The following is an 18,115-nucleotide window of genomic DNA, read 5'->3' on the forward strand; positions in this document are numbered from 1 at the left end:
AAGATGAAGGTCTGATAATGCCCGCCGCGAGGCACTCGCTGATGTACTTCTCCATGGCCTTTCCTTCCGGTCGGGGTAGGTTAAGAAGGTGACTGGTGGGTAGCGAGGCCCAGGAGAGAAGGCCGATAGCGCAATGATATGGGCGGTGCGGTGGCAGGGAAAGGGCACGTTGTTCACTGAATACCGGTCCCAGGTCATGGTACTCTGTGGGGACTCGGGACAAATCGAGCTGTTCCGGGACAGGCGGGGTCGCGGTAGCTTCCCTGGGAGATGGGGCTGACCGCAGACAGTTGGCGTGGCAAGACTGGCTCCATTTGTCTCTCCTCCCGGTAGACCAGTCGATGTGGGGTTTGTGTTGGGTCAGTCATGGATACCCTAGAACTACCGGGGCTTGAGGTGAACGAATGAGACTGAATCGTACCCCCTCTCGATGGTTGCCGGATAGGATCAAAGTCAGGGGAGGCGTACAGTCGTCACCCGATCCAGCAGTTTTCCGTCCAGGGCCCCGGCCTCCAGGGGTGTAGTTAGCGGCTCGCGAAGTATTCCGGCCTAGGAGGCTATGTCTTTGTCCAGCAGATTCCCCTCGGCACCGGAATCAACGAGAGCAGTTAGGGAGAGAGACTGCCGTTGGTAATTCACGGTAGCTTGGATCTGCATCCGAGACTGGAGGGCTGAAGGGAGTATCCTCCGGCTCACCAGGTGTCTTCCTTTTATTCACTGGTCTCCTCCCTTTTGACCGCTGAGGCTAGGCATCCTGCAACTGTCCTGGCTGGTGACAATAGAAACGGTCCTCAGCTCTCCACCTCCGAAGTCGTTCGGCCGGGGAGCGCCGGTTCCGTCCCAGCTGCATCGGTTCCTCCCCCAGGGTGGTGGGGACGGTTGGAGCAGGAGCTACACTTGGAGCGGCTAGGGAAGGAAGGCTGGCTGGGACCGATAAGGGGCACCATGGGCTTCCCCGAAGAACGGGACGACTGGTTCTTTCTCTCAGCCGCTCTTGAAGTCGATTATCTAATCTAGTGGCTTGTGAGATCAGAGAATCCAGACAGTCTGTGTCATCCCTCACTGCCAGTTCCTCCTTTATCTTGTCCGAGAGGCCCTGACAGAACACCTCCCGTAGGGCCTCGTCATTCCACCCGGAGTCTGCGGCTAAGGTCCGGAACTCGATGGAATACCTTGCTACACTTCGTGAACCCTGACAAAGAGTCAGGAAGCGTTTGACGGAGTCCATACCGCGAATGGGTTGTTGGAAGACCTTGCTGATTTCAGCAACAAAGGAGGGGAAGGAGGAACTAACTACTGGTCTGTTATCCCATATCGCGGTTGCCCAAGCCAAGGCATCCCCTCGTAAGAGCCCCATGATATACGCAATCTCCGATTTATCTGAAGTGCAGGTACGTAGCTGTAGTTTAAAGACCAGAGAGTATTGTGACAGGAAGGCCCGGCACCTCCCTAGATCCCCAGCGTAGGATTAGGGCTCAGGGACGTAAGGCTCTCCAGGAGATTGTGGTGCTGATCCCGGGGCGACACCATCCCGAGCGGTGCGGTTTGGGTAGTCCGGATTCTTGGAGGGGACAGAGAAAGGGACGCGGAAACTCGATCTGCCTGCTGACTGACCTTCCATACATTCTTGGACAGCGTCCGAAGTTTTTCCGTGACCTCTCTAAGTAGTTGGTCGTGGGCGCCCTGTAGGTAACCCTGACTGGTGTGGGCCTGTTGTACGGGATCCATGTCTGCTGGGTTGAGTATGGCCCGTTCGTTCTGTTGTAAGGACGAAGCTGAGAATGAACCCAAGTGCAGAACACGGGCACGGAGGCAGAGTCAGGAGGTGTTCTTGACGAAGAGAGCGTGGAATCGATGCTAGCAGCGATGCTAGACTTAGAACTGGCAGTCCTAAGCCCATGAAACAGAGTTACTCACACCGGAGTCGACCAACGAACTGACAGCTCCTTGTTGTGCTCACCGGGTTTTATACTGCATTTGCTGATGGAAAGCAGGTGTGTGTAGTTAGTAAAACCTGGGAATAATTGGAAACTAAACGAGGTGACTGAGGCCCAATTCCTGAGGTAAATAGCCAGGTGGGCGATTGCCAGAAGGGACCCTGACACCCAGTTGCTGGAGTAAATCTGCCTGCAGGAATACTTGCCCCCTCGGATTCAAGTACAACCTGTCCCTTGTGGACAGGTCCCACCTGGCACAGAAGTCGTCCCAATTATCCAAAAACCCGAATCCCTGACCGCTGCTGCAATTGTTCGGCCACGCATTTACCTACTACTAAATTCTGTCCCGAAACTCGCTATCACGTGGATCTGGCAGCAATCCTGAGATTACTGCCTTTGAGTTCCTGCTTCTCAGCTTGCTTCCTAACTGCCTGTGTTCCATTTACCAGCACTCTTCCCTTTTCACTTCTTATCTCGTTGGTACCTGTCCTCTGTCCAATATGTACCACAACTTCTGGTTCTGCACCCTCTTTTTCAGGATATTGTGAATATGTCCGGAAACACTTCGGACCCTCGCACCCGGGGCGCAAACTGCCATCGCTGACTCATTTTTGTGTCCATAAAATCGCCTACCTCTGCCCCTGATTATAGAGTCCCCGATTACTGTTGCCATCCTCTTCGGTTCCCTGCTCTCCTGCGCAAATCCGGGGAATTGCCTGAGTTCATGTACCAGCTTCTCAGTGCAGGGGGGAATGTAGAGGTGCGGTGGGGGTGGATTGCTTGATTTCGTGCACCAGCTCCTCGGAGCATAAGAGAATGTAGAATAGTGGGGGGGGGGGCGCATTACATCATGACAGGCTCAGCCTGGAAAAAGACACAGAAATTATGTTGTTTTACTATGGGTCAGTACTGACAGTTTAAACCTAAAGGAGTGTCAGGAGCATCAGGTCCATTGTGGGAAAAGTAAAAGGAGGCGCAGCAAGTAAATTACAGCTCCCCCCACCCCCACTGTCACCCTCTGCAATTTTAAAAGTTCAGCAGAAGCTGAGCAGTGGAAGCATAGAAACCGCCCGCCCCACAGAACACCCTCCTCTCCAGAATCAGGTGTGCACTTGGTGCTCGCTGGAACACCGGGGAATCTGCAAACTACCAACAGAGGGGAGAACGCAGCCTTTAACAGCGGATCTGAGTCAAATCAGAAACGTTTCTGGCTAACATTCATTTTCTGACACTCTGACATCTGATTTCCCAATTTCACCCAAACAGTGACTTTAACAAGTTCCTGTTTTTTTTTTTAATTGAAGAAAATATGTTGTGTGCTCCATGTTATTATTAGGTTAAATACGTGAGCGTTCCGTGTTCATCACATCAGACATTTACAACATGTTTCTGTCCGTCCTAAGATATTCGACTGAAACACATGGAGACTCTACGGGATCAAACTGAAAAACTGAGCGTGAACACAATCCTGATGAAAGACACGCCAAAGGTTTTCCAGCTGGTTGATCGATATGCTGAGCTCACGATCATTTCTACTGTTCGACATCGGACACTGGTGCAACATGAGCTGCTGGCAAGGGGCAGAGACCACGAGGAGTGGAGAGAGAAATATCTCCGCGGAGAGCTGGAAAAACTCCGGACGGATCAGTTATTCAAAAGGAGTTTTGTTCACAAATTGAAAAAATCTGGCTTTGGAAACAGAACAGGGATGTCCGCAGCAGTGGCCGGAGTCCCCGGAATCGGGAAAACCACAATGGTACAAAAGATTGTTTATGACTGGGCCACGGAGAAAATATTCCAACAATTCCAGTTTGTCTTCAGTTTCAAATTTCGGGATTTAAACTCTATTAACTGTAGAATAAACTTGAGGGAACTGATTCTGGATCAGTATCCTTACTTTGGGAATTTACTGAGAGAGGTCTGGAAGAACCCAGAAGGATTGCTGTTCATATTCGATGGTTTGGACGAATTCAAACACAGAATCGATTTTGCAGACAGTCGGAGAGATACAGAACCCAAGCACCAGTGCCCAGATCCCGAGTGGTGGTGTGAAGTGTCGGACATTGTGTACAGTTTAATCCAGCACAAACTGCTCTCAGGGTGTTCAGTGCTGGTGACCACCCGCCCCACTGCCTTACATTTATTGGAAAAAGGCTGAGATCAGTGTCTGGGCTGAAATCCTGGGATTTGTTGGTGAGGAACGGAAGGAATATTTCTTCAGACACTTTGAAGATCAAAAAGTGGCGGCAGCTGTTTTCAAACACGTGGTGGAGAACGAGATCCTGTACACCATGAGCTACAACCCCTCCTACTGCTGGATCCTCGCTCTGTCATTGGGCCCCTTCTTCACACAAAGGGACAGGGACCCACAGCGTGTTCCCAAGACAATCACCCAACTATATTCCTACTATATTTACAACATGCTGAAAAACCATGGCCGTGAGATTGAGAATTCCCGTGATGTGCTACTCAGGGTTGGTCAGATGGCCTTCAGAGGAGTGTTCGATAAGAAGATTGTGTTTACTGCAGAAGATTTGATCAACTACAACCTGCAGTCTTCCCAGTTCCTGTCCGGGTTCCTGATGGAGCTTTTGGAGAGAGAGGATTCTGCCCGATGTGTGGTATACACATTCCCACACCTCACCATCCAAGAGTTTGTAGCTGCAGTCGCACAGTTCTTGAATCCACATCCCGGGGATATCCTGAAATTCCTCACGGAAGCTAACAACACGACAGATGGGCGATTTGAGGTATTTCTTCGTTTTGTTGCGGGTCTCTCCTCCCCAATGACAGCTCGGGGCCTGGAAGAGTTTCTGGGTCCATTTCCTCATCACACAACCTGCCGGGTGATTGACTGGGTAAAAGAGGAGATTAAACGCCATATTGGAAACGCGAGGCGTAAAGCTGGTAAAAGGAGCCTCCTGAACACATTGCACTACCTTTTTGAATCTCAGAATCGTGGACTGGCTCAGGACACACTGGAATCAGTGGAAACACTTTCATTCAGTGGAATGATACTATCCCCGATTGACTGCGCGGTCCTAGCTCATGTCATCGGACTCTGTGATACAATAAAACAGCTCAAACTGGGGGACTGCAAAATTCGGTGTGAAGGACTCCAGCGGCTGGGACCCGGGCTGCACAAGTGCCAGGAGTTAAGGTAATTTGATTCATCTCTCACACTGAACTGTGGAACTGTTCCATTGTGATTTGGGTAAAATTGCAGTAAATCAGATTGTGAACAATTGTGAAAAATGACCAGAGGATCGATGAGTAATTCCCCATGGATGGAAGAGTTCTGTGATTCCTTGTGAAGGGATGTTGGAGACTTTGGATCAGTGAACAACGGCCATTCGTTTATGGCAGCAAATCACAGGACTGGCCGTGGCTGCAGTAGGTGGGTCAGAGCTTCACACCCTCTGCCCGGTGAGGGACAAGAGACCATAAGCAGACTGTCCCAGTGAGAGGGTAAGATTTACCATTGTCAGATTGTCTACCCCTGCCCTTCCCCGTGTGTGACTATCACCATCATTCCTCCTGCGTGATTGTGCTAACTACTAGATACCCAGAACCCATGGGTGCATCTCTTCTCCTGGTTGTGGACCTCAGTGCAGACTCACTCCTCCCGTGTAATCTATTTCTGCAATCCCTCCTTTTGTCGGATTATCTTTTCCCAATGATATCCTCCTAAGGGACCTCTCTTCTCTATCCTTCCTGTGGGATCTCTCCTCCTTCCTCCTGTGGGACCCCTCCTCCTTCATCCTCTGGGATCTCTCTTCCTCAATCACATTCCTCCTGCAGGATCTGTCTTCCTATCCCCTTACCTCAGTTGGGTTCGCTTCCACAAGCTTCCATTGACACTTACCCATTAACAAATCTTCCTCACAGTGGGACCTTCTCCCACCCTTCACCTATTCCCCTGATGACCCTCTCACCTCAGGAACAGATTTCCCACCCTGGAGGAATGAGACAGAATATGGGGACTTCACAGAATCACACCGACAGATTAAATCACTGACATTCGCAGAAATTCCCTCAGACCCACGGTTTGGATCACTTTGTTCATCAATTTTTCTGTTTGTGTTTAGCCTTGGGGGTAATGAGCTCGGAGATTCAGGGGTGAAACTCTTGTCTGCGGCTCTTAGGAACCCGAAGTGTAAAACACAGAAACTGTGGTAAGTACCAGACTGAGAGTTTGTGTTTACTGTCACTGGGTGTCTGACACTGAACATTAATGTAATCAGTAATTGTGTTACTGATAATCACTGGGGATATATACCATCTCCTGTCTCTCTGTGTCCTTCACCCTCACTCTCTCTCATCTCCAGGCTGAACAATGTCGGTCTCACAGATTCTGGTGCCGAGGATCTCTCCTCCGTTCTCAGTACAAAACCATCACTGGTGGAGCTGAACCTGAGTGGTAATAAACTGGGAGATTCAGGAGTGAAAATGGTGTCTGCGGCTCTGAGGAACCCGGAGTGTAAAATACAGAAACTGAGGTAAGTTCCAGACTGTGGGAGATTGTGTTTATAGTCACTGGGTGTCTGAGACTGAAGATTAATGTAAACAGTAATTGTGTTACTGATAAACACTGGGGATTTGTACTACCTCCTGTCTCTCTGTGCCCTTCACCCTCACTCTCTCTAATCTCCAGGCTGGACAATGTCGGTCTCACAGACTCAGGTGCTGAGGATCTCGCCTCCGCTCTCAACACAAACCCATCACTGACGGAGCTGAACCTAAGTGCTAATAAACTGGGAGATTCAGGAATAAAACTGGTGTCTGCGCCTCTGAGGAAGCCGGATTGTAAAATACAAAAACTGGAGTATGTACCAGTAGTGGGTAGTGTTTACAGTGTTTACAGACACTGGGTGTCTGACACTGAACATTAATGTGATCAGTCGAAACAGAAACATTGAAAACATACAGCACAAGACATGCCCTTTAGTCCACAAAGCTGTGACGAACATGTCCCTGCCTTAGAACTACGTAGGTTTTACCCATAGCCCTCTGTTTTTCGAAGCTCGATGTAGCCATCCAGAAGTCTCTTTAAAGACCCTATGGTTTCTGCCTCTACCGCCGCCGCCGGCATCCCATTCCACGCACTCAATACTCTCTGCGTAAAACACTTACCCTTGACATCTCCACTGTACCTACTTCCAAACACATTAAAATATGCCCACTCCTGTTAGCCATTTCAGTCCTGGGGAAAATTCTCGGAATATCCACATGAGCTCATTACCTTGTACACCTCTATCAAGTCACCTCTCATCCTCCGTCGCTCCAAGAGTAAAGGCCGAGTTCACTCAAATTATTCTCATAAGGCATGCTTCGTAATCCAGGCAACATCCTTGTAAATCTCCTTTGCACCCTTTCTATGGTTTCCACGTCATCCTATATTAGGGCGACCAGAATTCAGCACAGTACTCTAAGTGGGGTCTGACCAGGGTTCTATGTAGCTGCAATATTACCTCTCGGCTCTTAAGCTCAATTCCAAAACTGATGAAGGCCAATGCACCGTATGCACCTTTGGGTGTCCTATGGACTCAGACCCCAGGATCACTCTGATCCTCCAAACTATCAAGACTCTTAACATTAATACTACATTCTGCCATCATATTTAACCTACCAAAATGCACTACCTCACACATATGGGTTGAACTCCATCTGCCACTTCTCAGCCCAGTTATGCAACCTATCAATGTTCCGTTGTAAACTCTGACAGCCCTCCACATTATCCACAACAATCCCAAACTTTGTGTCATCAGCACATTTAGTTCTCCATCCTTCCACTTTCTCATCCAGGTCATTTATAAAAATCACAAAGAGTAGATCCCTGAGGCATACCACTGGTTATCGGCCTCCATGCAGAATATGACCCGTCTACAGCCATTCTTTGCCTTCTGTGGGCAAGCCAATTCTGGACCCACAAAGTAATATTCCCTTGGATCCCATGCCACCTTACTTTTTCAATAAGGCTTGCATTGTGTAGCTTATCAGATGCCTTGGTAAAATCCATACACACTACATCTACGGCTCTACCTTCATCAATGTGGTTAGTCACATCCTCAAAAAATTCAATCAGGCTCGAAAGGCTTGACCTGCCTTTGTCAAAGCCATGCTGGCTATTCCAAATCATATTTTGCCTAACCAAATGCTCATAAATCCTGCCTCTCAGGATCTTCTCCATCAACTTATCAACCACAGAAGTAAGACTCACTGGCCTATAATTTCCCGGTCTACCTCTACTCCTTTTCCTGAATAAGGGAACAATATGCACAACTTTGCAATCCTCCGCAACCTTTATTGATGATGCAAAGATCATCGCCAGAGGCTCAGCAATCTCCTCCTTCACTTCCCACAGTAGCCTGGGGTACATCCCTTCATGTCCCGGTGACTAATCTAACTTGATGCTTTCCGAAATCTCCAGCAGATCATCTTTCTTAATATCTACATTCTCGAGCTTTTCAGTCGACTGCAAGTCATCCCCACAATTGCCAAGATCCTTTTCCGTCGTGAATACCTCGTCGTGATTCATTAAGTACCTCCACTATTTCCTCCGGTTCCATAGGCACTTTTCCATTGTCACACTTGATTGGTCCTATTCTGTCACATCATATCCTCGTGCTCTTCACGTACTTGTAGAATGCCTTGGGATTTTCCCTAATCCTGTCCGCCAAGGCCTTCTGGTGGCCCCATCTAGCTCTCCGAATTTCATTATTAAACTCCTTCCTGCTAGCCTTATAATCTTCCAGATTCATATCATTACCTAGTGTTTTAAACTTTGGTAAGCTCTTCTTTTCTTCTTGATTAGATTTACAACAGCACTTTGTGCACTACAGATCTTGTACCCTACCATCCTTTCCATGTCTCATTGGAACGTATCTACTCAGAACTCCACGCAAATAACCCTTCAACATTTTCCACATTTCTTCGGTATGTTCCCCTGAGAACATCTGTTTCCAATTTATGCTTCGAAGTTCCTGCCTGATAGCCTCATAATTCCCCTTACTCCAATTAAACGCTTTTCTAACTTGTCTATTCCTATCTCTCTCCAACGTTATTGTAAAGCAGATAGAATTATGATCACTATCTCTAAAATGCTCTCCCACTGAGAGATCTGACACCTGACCAGGTTCATTTCCCAATTCCAAATCAAGTACAGTCTCTCCTCTTGTAGGTTTATCTACATATTGTGTCAAGAAAGCTTCCTGAACACACCTAACAAACTTCACCCCATGTAAAGCCCTCACTCTAGGGAGATGGCAATCAATATTTGGGAAGTTAAAATTTCCCATCTCAACAAAACTATAATTATTATTCCTTTCCAGAATCTGTCTCCCTATCTGCTCCTCGAGATCCCTGTTACTATTGGGTGATCACATATAAAAAAAAACCCATTAGGGTTATTGACCCCTTCCTATTCGTAACCTCCATGCACAGAGACTCTGTAGACAATCCCTCCATGACTTCCTCCTTTTCTGCAGCCGTGACACTATCTCTGATCAACAGTGCCACGCATCACCTCTTTTTCCTCCCTCTCTACCACTTTCTGAAACATCTAAAACCTGGCATTTGAAGTAGCCATTCCAGCCCTGAGCCATCCAAGTCTCTGTAATGGCTACAACATCATATCTCCAAGTACTGATCCACGCTCTAGACTCATCTGCTTTGTTAACAACACTCCTTGCATTAAAATAGACTCTTCTCAATCCATCGGTCTGAACGCGTTGCTTCTCTATCACCTGCCTATCTTCCGTTTCGCGCTGTTTATAAACTTTCTCTGTTTGTGAACCAACTCCGCTTTCCTCCGTCACTTCAGTTAGGTTCCCACCCCACCCCCAGCAATTCTAGTTTAAACACTCCCCAGTGGCCTTAGCAAACCTCCTTGCCAGGGTATTGGTCCCCCTGGGATTCGTGCAACCCTTCCTTTTTGTACAGATCACACCAGCCCCCAAAGAGGTCCCAATGATCCAGAAATATGAATTCCTGCCCCCTGCTCCGATTCCTTAGCTATGCATTTATCCTCCACTTCATTCAATTCTTATTCTCACTGTCACGCGACACAGGAAGAAATCCCGAGATTACTCCCATTGCGGTCCTGCTTCCCAACTTCTTTCCTAACTCCCTGTAGTCTTTTTTTCAGGACCTCCTCCCTTTTCCTACCTATGTCATCGGTACCAATATGTACCACGACCTCTGGCTGTTCTCCTTCCTGCTTCAAGATGTCGTGGACGCGATCAGAAATATCCCGGACCCTGGCACCTGGGAGGCAAACTACCATCCGTGTTTCTTTCCTGCGTCCACATAATCTCTTGCCTGACCCCCTAACTATAGAGTCCCCTGCCACTACTGACTTCCTCTTCTCTTCCCTACCCTTCTGCGCCACAGGGCCAGACTCTGCGCCAGAGGCACAGCCACTGTTGCTTCCCCAGGTAGGCTGCCCTCCCCGAACAGTACTCAAACAGGAGTGCTTATTGTCAAGGGGGTACAGCCACAATGATACTCTCTAATGCCTGACACTTCCTCTTGCCCCTCCTGACTGTGACTAGCTTCTCTGTCTCCCGTGGCCCGGTGTGACCACCTGCCTGTAACTCCTCTCTATCAACACCTCACGCTCCCTGACCAGGCGAAGGTCATCGAGCTGCATCTCCACTTCCTAATTCGGTCCCTCATGAGCTGCAGCTCGACACACCTAGTAAAGATATGGCCGTCCAGGAGGCTGAAAGGTTCTAGGACCTCCCACATCTGGCACAAAACACTGTAAACCGGCCTCTCATTCATACTTTCTTTCTGTATTCTAAACAGATAACCAACCTGGCCGTTACCCTTTATTGCTGAAGCCCCGTTGAGCCAAAGCCTTCCAACTCCGTCTCCCACTGCTCTGTCGCCCGCTCCTCCCACGCCCGCGCTGTAAATCTGTCTATCTTTTAAATTCTTCTCGCTGTTCTCACTGGCCGACGCGCAGTCGAGCTGAAGAGAAAAAAAAATCAGTTATTGTGTTACTGATAAACACTGGGGATTTGTACCGTCTCCTGTCTCTCTGTGTCCTTCACTCTTACTGTCTCTCATCTCCAGGTTGAGTGGGGTTGGTCTCACAGATTCTGGTGCCGAGGATCTCGCCTCCGCTCTCAGTACAAACCCATCACTGACGGAGCTGAACCTGAGTGGTAATAAACTGGGAGATTCAGGAGTGAAACTGGTGTCTGCGGCTCTGAGGAACCCGGAGGGTAGAATACAGAAACTGGAGTAAGTACCAGACTGTGGAAGATTGTGTTTACAGTCACTGGGTGTCTGACATTCAACATTAATATGATCAGTAAATGTGTTACTGATAAATACTGGGGATATATACCATCTCCTGTCTCTCTGTGTCCTTCACACTCACTCTCTCTCATCTCCAGGCTGGATAATGTCGGTCTGACAGATTCTGGTGCCGAGGATCTCGCCTCCGTTCTCAATACAAACCCATCACTGGTGGAGCTGAACCTGAGTGAAAACTGGTTAAAAGACGGATCTGTCCCCGCTCTCCGACGCCTCATACTGACCCTCCCGCGTCTGGAGCGGATCGTGTGAGTGTTTGTGTTAATGTTCAATGTGATAAAATAGCAACGGATCCTCGGGTTGTCTGGTAATATTCGTTTGTGCGTGCTGGTGAAACATCAACTCCAGTCCCCTGTCAGTGACACTGTTTCGTAATCTGTTTATTTTATCTTTATTCCTCCATCTGTTTCAGGCTGTGGGGTAATCGGTTCAGTGAGAGCGGGGAGAAGAAACTAAGATCTCTGGCAGAACCCAGACCCGGACTGACAGTGACCGTGTGAACAACCCCACTCGCGGGATGGGGACAGTTTGGCCGATTTCCTGCCCTCCCCTTTAACTCTCGCCCTTACCTTTAATTGCGGAGCTCCAGGCTTAATTCCCAACGGTTCTAACGGAAATGGTTCCAGTCTCATGGTCTGTGACGTGTTTCTGCCTGTTGTCCAGCGGCGCAGCTTCCACCGGATGTGCGGATTCAAGACCACCACGTGAGACCTCATGGAGTTGCACAGACAGGCAGAGCCCGGGGGCGGAGCTCAGTCTGGATCACCAGTATCCCGGGATTGGGATTATCCCAGGAGAGAATCCTTTTGCTCCCTTTGCTGATGACGGTGCATTCGGCAGACTGGCTGATAAAATGATATTAAATTGACCAAAACCTCGTCAATGACCCTGGATCTGCAGAGATCTCGGACACAACCCTGAAGTGTGATTTTACCATCATTGGTTTCCTGATGTAGAGAGACGGTGAGAAACGGGACTGATTATTGAAACTGTCACTCGTTGTCTCCGGTCAGTTAATTGTGTGTGACTGTGAGTGAATCGGAAGCAGTTTATTTATTCCCGCACGTCAGCAGCTCACACATTGTTTAATTTCCATTTGTCATAATGAATTCAATAAATCGCTGTAACTTGGTGTCCGACTATAGTTTTATTTGAGGTTTCGGCTGCCCTCCGCACCCTGTGCATTGTGACGGTGGGTCGGAGCTCCTCACGCTGTCAGTAGCGTCTCAGCTCCAGGCTGAGGGAGGTCAGACTTGCAAAGTCTGGGTGCCCTGGATCTCTTGTCTACCCAACCCCCATTCTGGCTAACTGACCCCTCCTGCTCCCGGCACACAGTTAAAATCGATTATAATACCAGACATGAGTCCACTGAGGCACGAGAGGAATGGAGTGGAATACTGGCGTCAGGCACAGTGTGAAGCTCCCTACACACCGTCCCATCACACACTTCCGGGGTCAGACACAGCGTGGAGGTGTTCTGATTGAGCTTGGAGGAAGCGAGGACAACCTGCTGTAATAAATTCGTGAGATACATTGGAGATGGTTCGAAATGTCGCTTGGATATGTGAGTGAGTAAGTGGCTGTTTTAATGTGGAAACTTCGTTTGGAGTTTTTCTGCCAGTTTGGACTGGGTTTGTTCGCGGCTCGCCAGGAAGCGGGTTCGCTCCAGAAGCCAGAGACACACGCCGTTGTTCCCTGACTAACATCGGGACAACGTCCCGCATCCTTCATCTTCCTGACTCTCGTTCGGTGCAGGAGCCGGAGCATCTGTTGAGACGTATCGACCTCTAAAGACCTGGGAGTTCTTCACGACGGACGGAGCCTTTCCTGGCGTTGGAATTTCTGGCACCGAGCCAGAAAGGTACAGTCGTGTGCAAACTTTTCCGGCCAGTTACTCAACTCGCCCCAGGACTTATAACAGGCACCGCCACGTATTTCTCGATTCGGACAGAGCGCCAGCATGCAGGACCGGTCTCCGGGAAGTCGCAGGCCTTCGGGGAGTTATGCAAAGGGGGCTGCCTCTCCAGCCTCGGACAATGTCCTGTTTCGGTCGGTGAAAATGGAACGCGGAGTGCAATGTATTTTGCGTCCTGGAACTACCCTGGAAAAGTGCACGCAAGCCATAGAGGACCTGGCTGGGAAAAGAGAGTTCGAGAAGACAGTGTTTTATCTGGAGAATGATGAGTTAGTGCACCGGGCTCTTGGCAGGGGGATCACAGTAGAAACCATCTTTTTACAGATGGAGCTATTGACAGCTCCTAAGCAACGCATCGTCCTCGGTCACGTTAAGCCTTACATCCCCAACGAGGACCTGCTTCATCCGCTAGCCCGCTTGGGACAAGTAAGGTCAGAGATAACTGCCATCAGGCACAAATTGAAGACACGCACCCTCCGTACCGCAATCACTTTCCGGCGTCAGGTATTCATTCAGTTGGAAAGGGAGGACGACGTTGAGGGCCGGTTTACTGTCCGGCACGAGGGGATAGACTATCAGGTGTATTGAAGCTCCGACTGCCCACAGTGCCATGCGTGCAAGGAGGTGTGGCATTTTCGGAGGGACTGTCCTAACGCCCGAAACCCTAGGGAGTCCAATTCGGGCACCAGAGCCCCACTACCTCTGCCCCTGATCCTATTGGTGCGCCTGCCCCTGCTCCTACCCCTGACCCTGCCCCTACCCTGTCCATATCCCTACGTCTGTTTCAGTCCCTGCTCCTGTCCCTGTGGTTCAGGTGGGAGATCTTGAAGCTACGAACAGGGAGGTTCAGGCGAGGGACGTGGTGGAGCCTGTAAGGAGTAAGAAAGCCAAGACGAAATCCAAACACCTTAAGAGGTCGGCCCCCAAGACCGCAAAGCTCACGCACATTTGCCCTGAAGTGGGGCGAGAGGCTCGAGGAAGTGCGTAGGTGGACGGGTCGATGGAAGGGGAGAGTGCCACCCCATCGGTGAATCCTGCACCTGTGTGCTCCTCCAGCCTGAAGAGGAGAAGGGGCTGTTCCCCCAAGAGGGCAGGGAATGTAGACTCTGGGGAGTCCCAGGTAGGGGTGGGAAACCGGGTAGAGGTTGGGTCTAACCCTGAATCCCCAAATATAGCCACCAGCCCTGTGGTAGGTGGTGTGGTTGTGCAGGACGGTAGCGCTAGCCTTGTTAGCACAAGTGAGGCAGCCCTGGAGCCCTCCACCTAGGACGTAGTAGAAGCGCCTTCCTGGAGGCAAGTGTATCTAATGATTTAAGCGGAGAGGAGACAAAGCTCTCTCACACTCAGCATCAGGCTGCCGGTGGATCCCCTGGGGTGCAACTCATACCTGTCTCCTGGGGAGGGTGATATACCGACCCCATCAACAAAGGGAGTCCCTGGGGATTCTCCCTCCATTGTCGTAACTGTGGATAAGACTGATGCGACGGTGGAGCGGGAAGGTATGAGTGAGGTACCCGCTGCGCAGTGTGGGTTACAAGTGCAGCCATCTATTAGAACATACGAAGATGGGGGATCTATTTGTAGTCAGGGGTTGGAGAAGGACTACTTTGATAATGAGACAATAGACATCCTCACCCCTCCTAAGAAATCCCCATTGACGCCTGTGGAGGAAATCAGAGAGTTCATTCTCACCTCTGAGGGTGCAAAGCATCGGCCTAAACTAGCCTCGTTCCGCTGGTCTAGCATGCCGAGGCTGGTGAAGTACTTATGAGTCATCTTCAGCTGGAAGGGGAAGGGAAAGAGGAATGCTGTGTCGGGGAATGACAGGCGACAACTGAAATCATTCCTGAAAGCCCTGGTGAGGGACAACAGTGGGGCGCAGCCTCGGTCCTTCGGGAGATGGTGAGTCACAGGGTGGCGACGGTAACACTCGGGCCGGGAAAGCGAAAAGTATTCTTGGTGTTTTTTTTCGGGATAGTGTGTTCAGGGAGGCTCCGCTCTCACCGGGAAGTTTACTGGTGCTGAGGCCTAGTGTGCTCCCGACATGAAATTTACCATAACTAGAATAAAAATAAACGGTAGCAGGGGTTCTCTCCGCAGATATAACAATGTCTCAGTCCTCAGGGATGGGAGATATGCGGTGAGTTTCCTGCATAAACTTACCTTAGCTCCAACTGTAGCGGGGTAACGATCCTGTTGGCCCCGACCTTCCAGCCAGAAATCGTAAGATTCCAAGATGTTGTGCTCGGCCGTCTGCCCCACCTCGCTCTGCGGCTGGATGGAGTACCGCTGCATTTTATCAACGTGTATGCTCCGAGCCGCGGGGGTGATACCGACGCGCCTATTCTGTCAGTTCTCCACTCTTCTGAGTTCCATCGATCCTGGGGACTGCGTTATCCTCGGGGGAGACTTCAACTGTACCGTCGAGGTGAAGGACTGCTCGGACGGTCTGTGGTTTTACTCATTACCTCTCCGGCGCTTCATTCTCCTGTGGATGACCTGTTTTTTTTTTTCTCTCTCTCTCTCCCTCTCCCTCTACCCCTCTCTAACTCCCTATCTCTCCCTCTCCCTCCCTCTCTCCCTCTCTCTTCTTTTTTCTTTATCTCTCCCACATACTCATGCTCTGGCGCTCGCTCTCGCGACATCTTCCTCATGTCCTATCTCTCGCGCGCTCTCCCTCATGCCCTCACTCTCACGCTCATTCTAGCGTCATCTCGATGGCACCCTCTCACTCGCGCGCTCTCCCTCACGTGCTTTCCCCGCGCGCCCTTTCCTCGCGATGTCTAATTCGCTCTCTCGTTCGCGAGGTCTCCTGTTCACGCTCACTTCCTCTGTCTCTCTATCTCTCACAGAGTCAAGTGAACGTAATGGTACTCGCTCTTTAATTGTAAAAAAAGTTAAAATTCTCTTACAGGAAGTAGTTCAAGGTGGCAGTGAGAAAGAGAACATACAGGTAGAGAAGAAGGAGAAAAAAAGAGGGTGAAGGAATGGACGGGTTATGATGGGAGCAGGAGTGGTTGCTGCAGACGAAAATATACTCCAAGATCAGGCAGTCTTGTCAGAACCCGGAAGCAGGGGAAACAGTTTCGCCTCAAGCTTCAATTTAACACGGCGGGACGTGAGGTACAAAGAAGATTTCTCTCGGATGGTGAGGCTAGTGATGCCGTCGGGATCAGCGGTGAACAACTGTTTCGTAACTCTAAGGCAACACACAAAATGGAAAAGATAAGCAGTTGACAGGGCTCTGATGAAGGGTCTCGACAGGAAACGTCGACAGTTTATTCATTTCCATTGATGCCGCCTGGCCTGCTGATTCCTCCAGCGTAAACAGTGGACGTTTCTGGCCAAGACCTTTCATCAGGATTTGATTTTGTGTGTGTTGTTCTGTATTTCGAGCGAATGTAGATTCTCTCTTGTTTGTTTTGTAACTCTGTTCATCCCATTGTTTCCATTTCCCATCAAGTGAACATGAAGGCAGCTGAATTGTAATTCTTAACATTTGTTTCTACCATTTCATGAGTTTCATAATCCGATTCAGTGGGTATTTCACCGCATTCTTCAGTTCCTCTCGGAATTTGCTCTGAGTCAGGGCGTAAATACACGTGTTGGTGCAGGAACTGAGAACCTGCAGCATGTCCGCTGTGTGCTGTGTGATGTAAAGAGGATCTGTGACAGAATAATAATAATAACTCACTGAAATCCGTCTGTAGATAGAAATTACCACCCGTGTTCCCCACAACAATATGAAGCTACCGGTTATGCTGAAGAGCAAAACGATGGATTTGCGTCGGTTCTCCATCTCCCGGTCCCTGTCATTCTCTCCACTCTTTTGTCCCCGGAGCCCCCTGCGGGCTCGACTGGCCGCTAGAATCCGCCTGACAGTCAGAATATTCAACAACAAAATCAAAAAGAATGGGATGCAAGGGGTTAAAATGAGATCAAACATGTCAAATGCCGCCCATGAGGGGGAGTTTGTGAAGCGCTGTGTAACAACACAATACCAGGGAACACCATCAATTATTTCTCTAGGCCCGTATACAAAGCCCCAGGGGACGGTCACCAAACAGGCCAGCACACTCAGTGTCCCGATAACCGCAGCCGCCGTTCTCTCGGTGCAATATTTTGTTTTGAGCTTCTCACAGCAAATAGCCACAAATCGATCGACGGTGAAAGCGACAGTCAGCCAGACTGAGGCCACAGTGCTCGCAAACAGCAACCATTGACAGAGTCTGCACACAGGCGTGATGGACAGGAATGATCGGGGGAAATAAATCACAGCAGTCATCTTCAGCAGTGGGTCGGAGATAACGACCAGGAGATCGGCCGCTGCCATTCCCACTAGGTAGCGAGTGACACATTTGGAGAGACCGCACTTTCCCCGGGACAGGATCACAATCGCCACCAAGTTCACTGGAAGAGAGACAGCGAACAGTAAGTTGAGAAAATACTGAGCAGAAGCCAATACCGCAGCTTGAGGGGATTGTGTAATATTTCCAGTTTGTTGTTACATTTAGCGATGGGAGGGTCGAGAGAGGGCGCAGAGCTGTCGGAGACAGAGAAGGAGTTTACACAGCAAAATAAAGTCAATATAATCTGAATACGTTTCCTTACTGATGACAGAAATGTGAGGTGGCAGTGGAAAGGGAACACTGGGTAACTGGATGGAACGTTTTCTACCGGTCCCTTCCGCGTCTCGCCTGGATGAAATGAATAAATCCGGACTCTGATGGCGGGATTCTTCCTTTTGACAATCATCAACTTCCGTGGCGATCCCAATCAGTGACAGAACAGCCGAAGGACGGAACAAAACCGGAAATGCAGGAAACGCTCATCCAGGCAAAACAGAATTTGTGGAAAAACAGTTAAAGTATCTCTCCTCAGAAGAGTTCTGAGAGAGACCCCTGATACAACTGTTAACTGGTTTCTTTTTCCACACAAG

General features: G+C 49.5%; 1 pseudogene; it reads left to right on the forward strand.

Moving 5' to 3' along the window:
• Nucleotides 1-12,207, forward strand: part of LOC140732878 (NACHT, LRR and PYD domains-containing protein 12-like) — a 34,314-nt pseudogene extending 22,107 nt beyond the window's left edge.
• The last annotated feature ends 5,908 nt before the right edge of the window (nt 12,208-18,115 follow it).

Source organism: Hemitrygon akajei, chromosome 9 (assembly GCF_048418815.1).
Source record: "Hemitrygon akajei chromosome 9, sHemAka1.3, whole genome shotgun sequence".
Lineage (NCBI taxonomy): Eukaryota > Metazoa > Chordata > Chondrichthyes > Myliobatiformes > Dasyatidae > Hemitrygon > Hemitrygon akajei.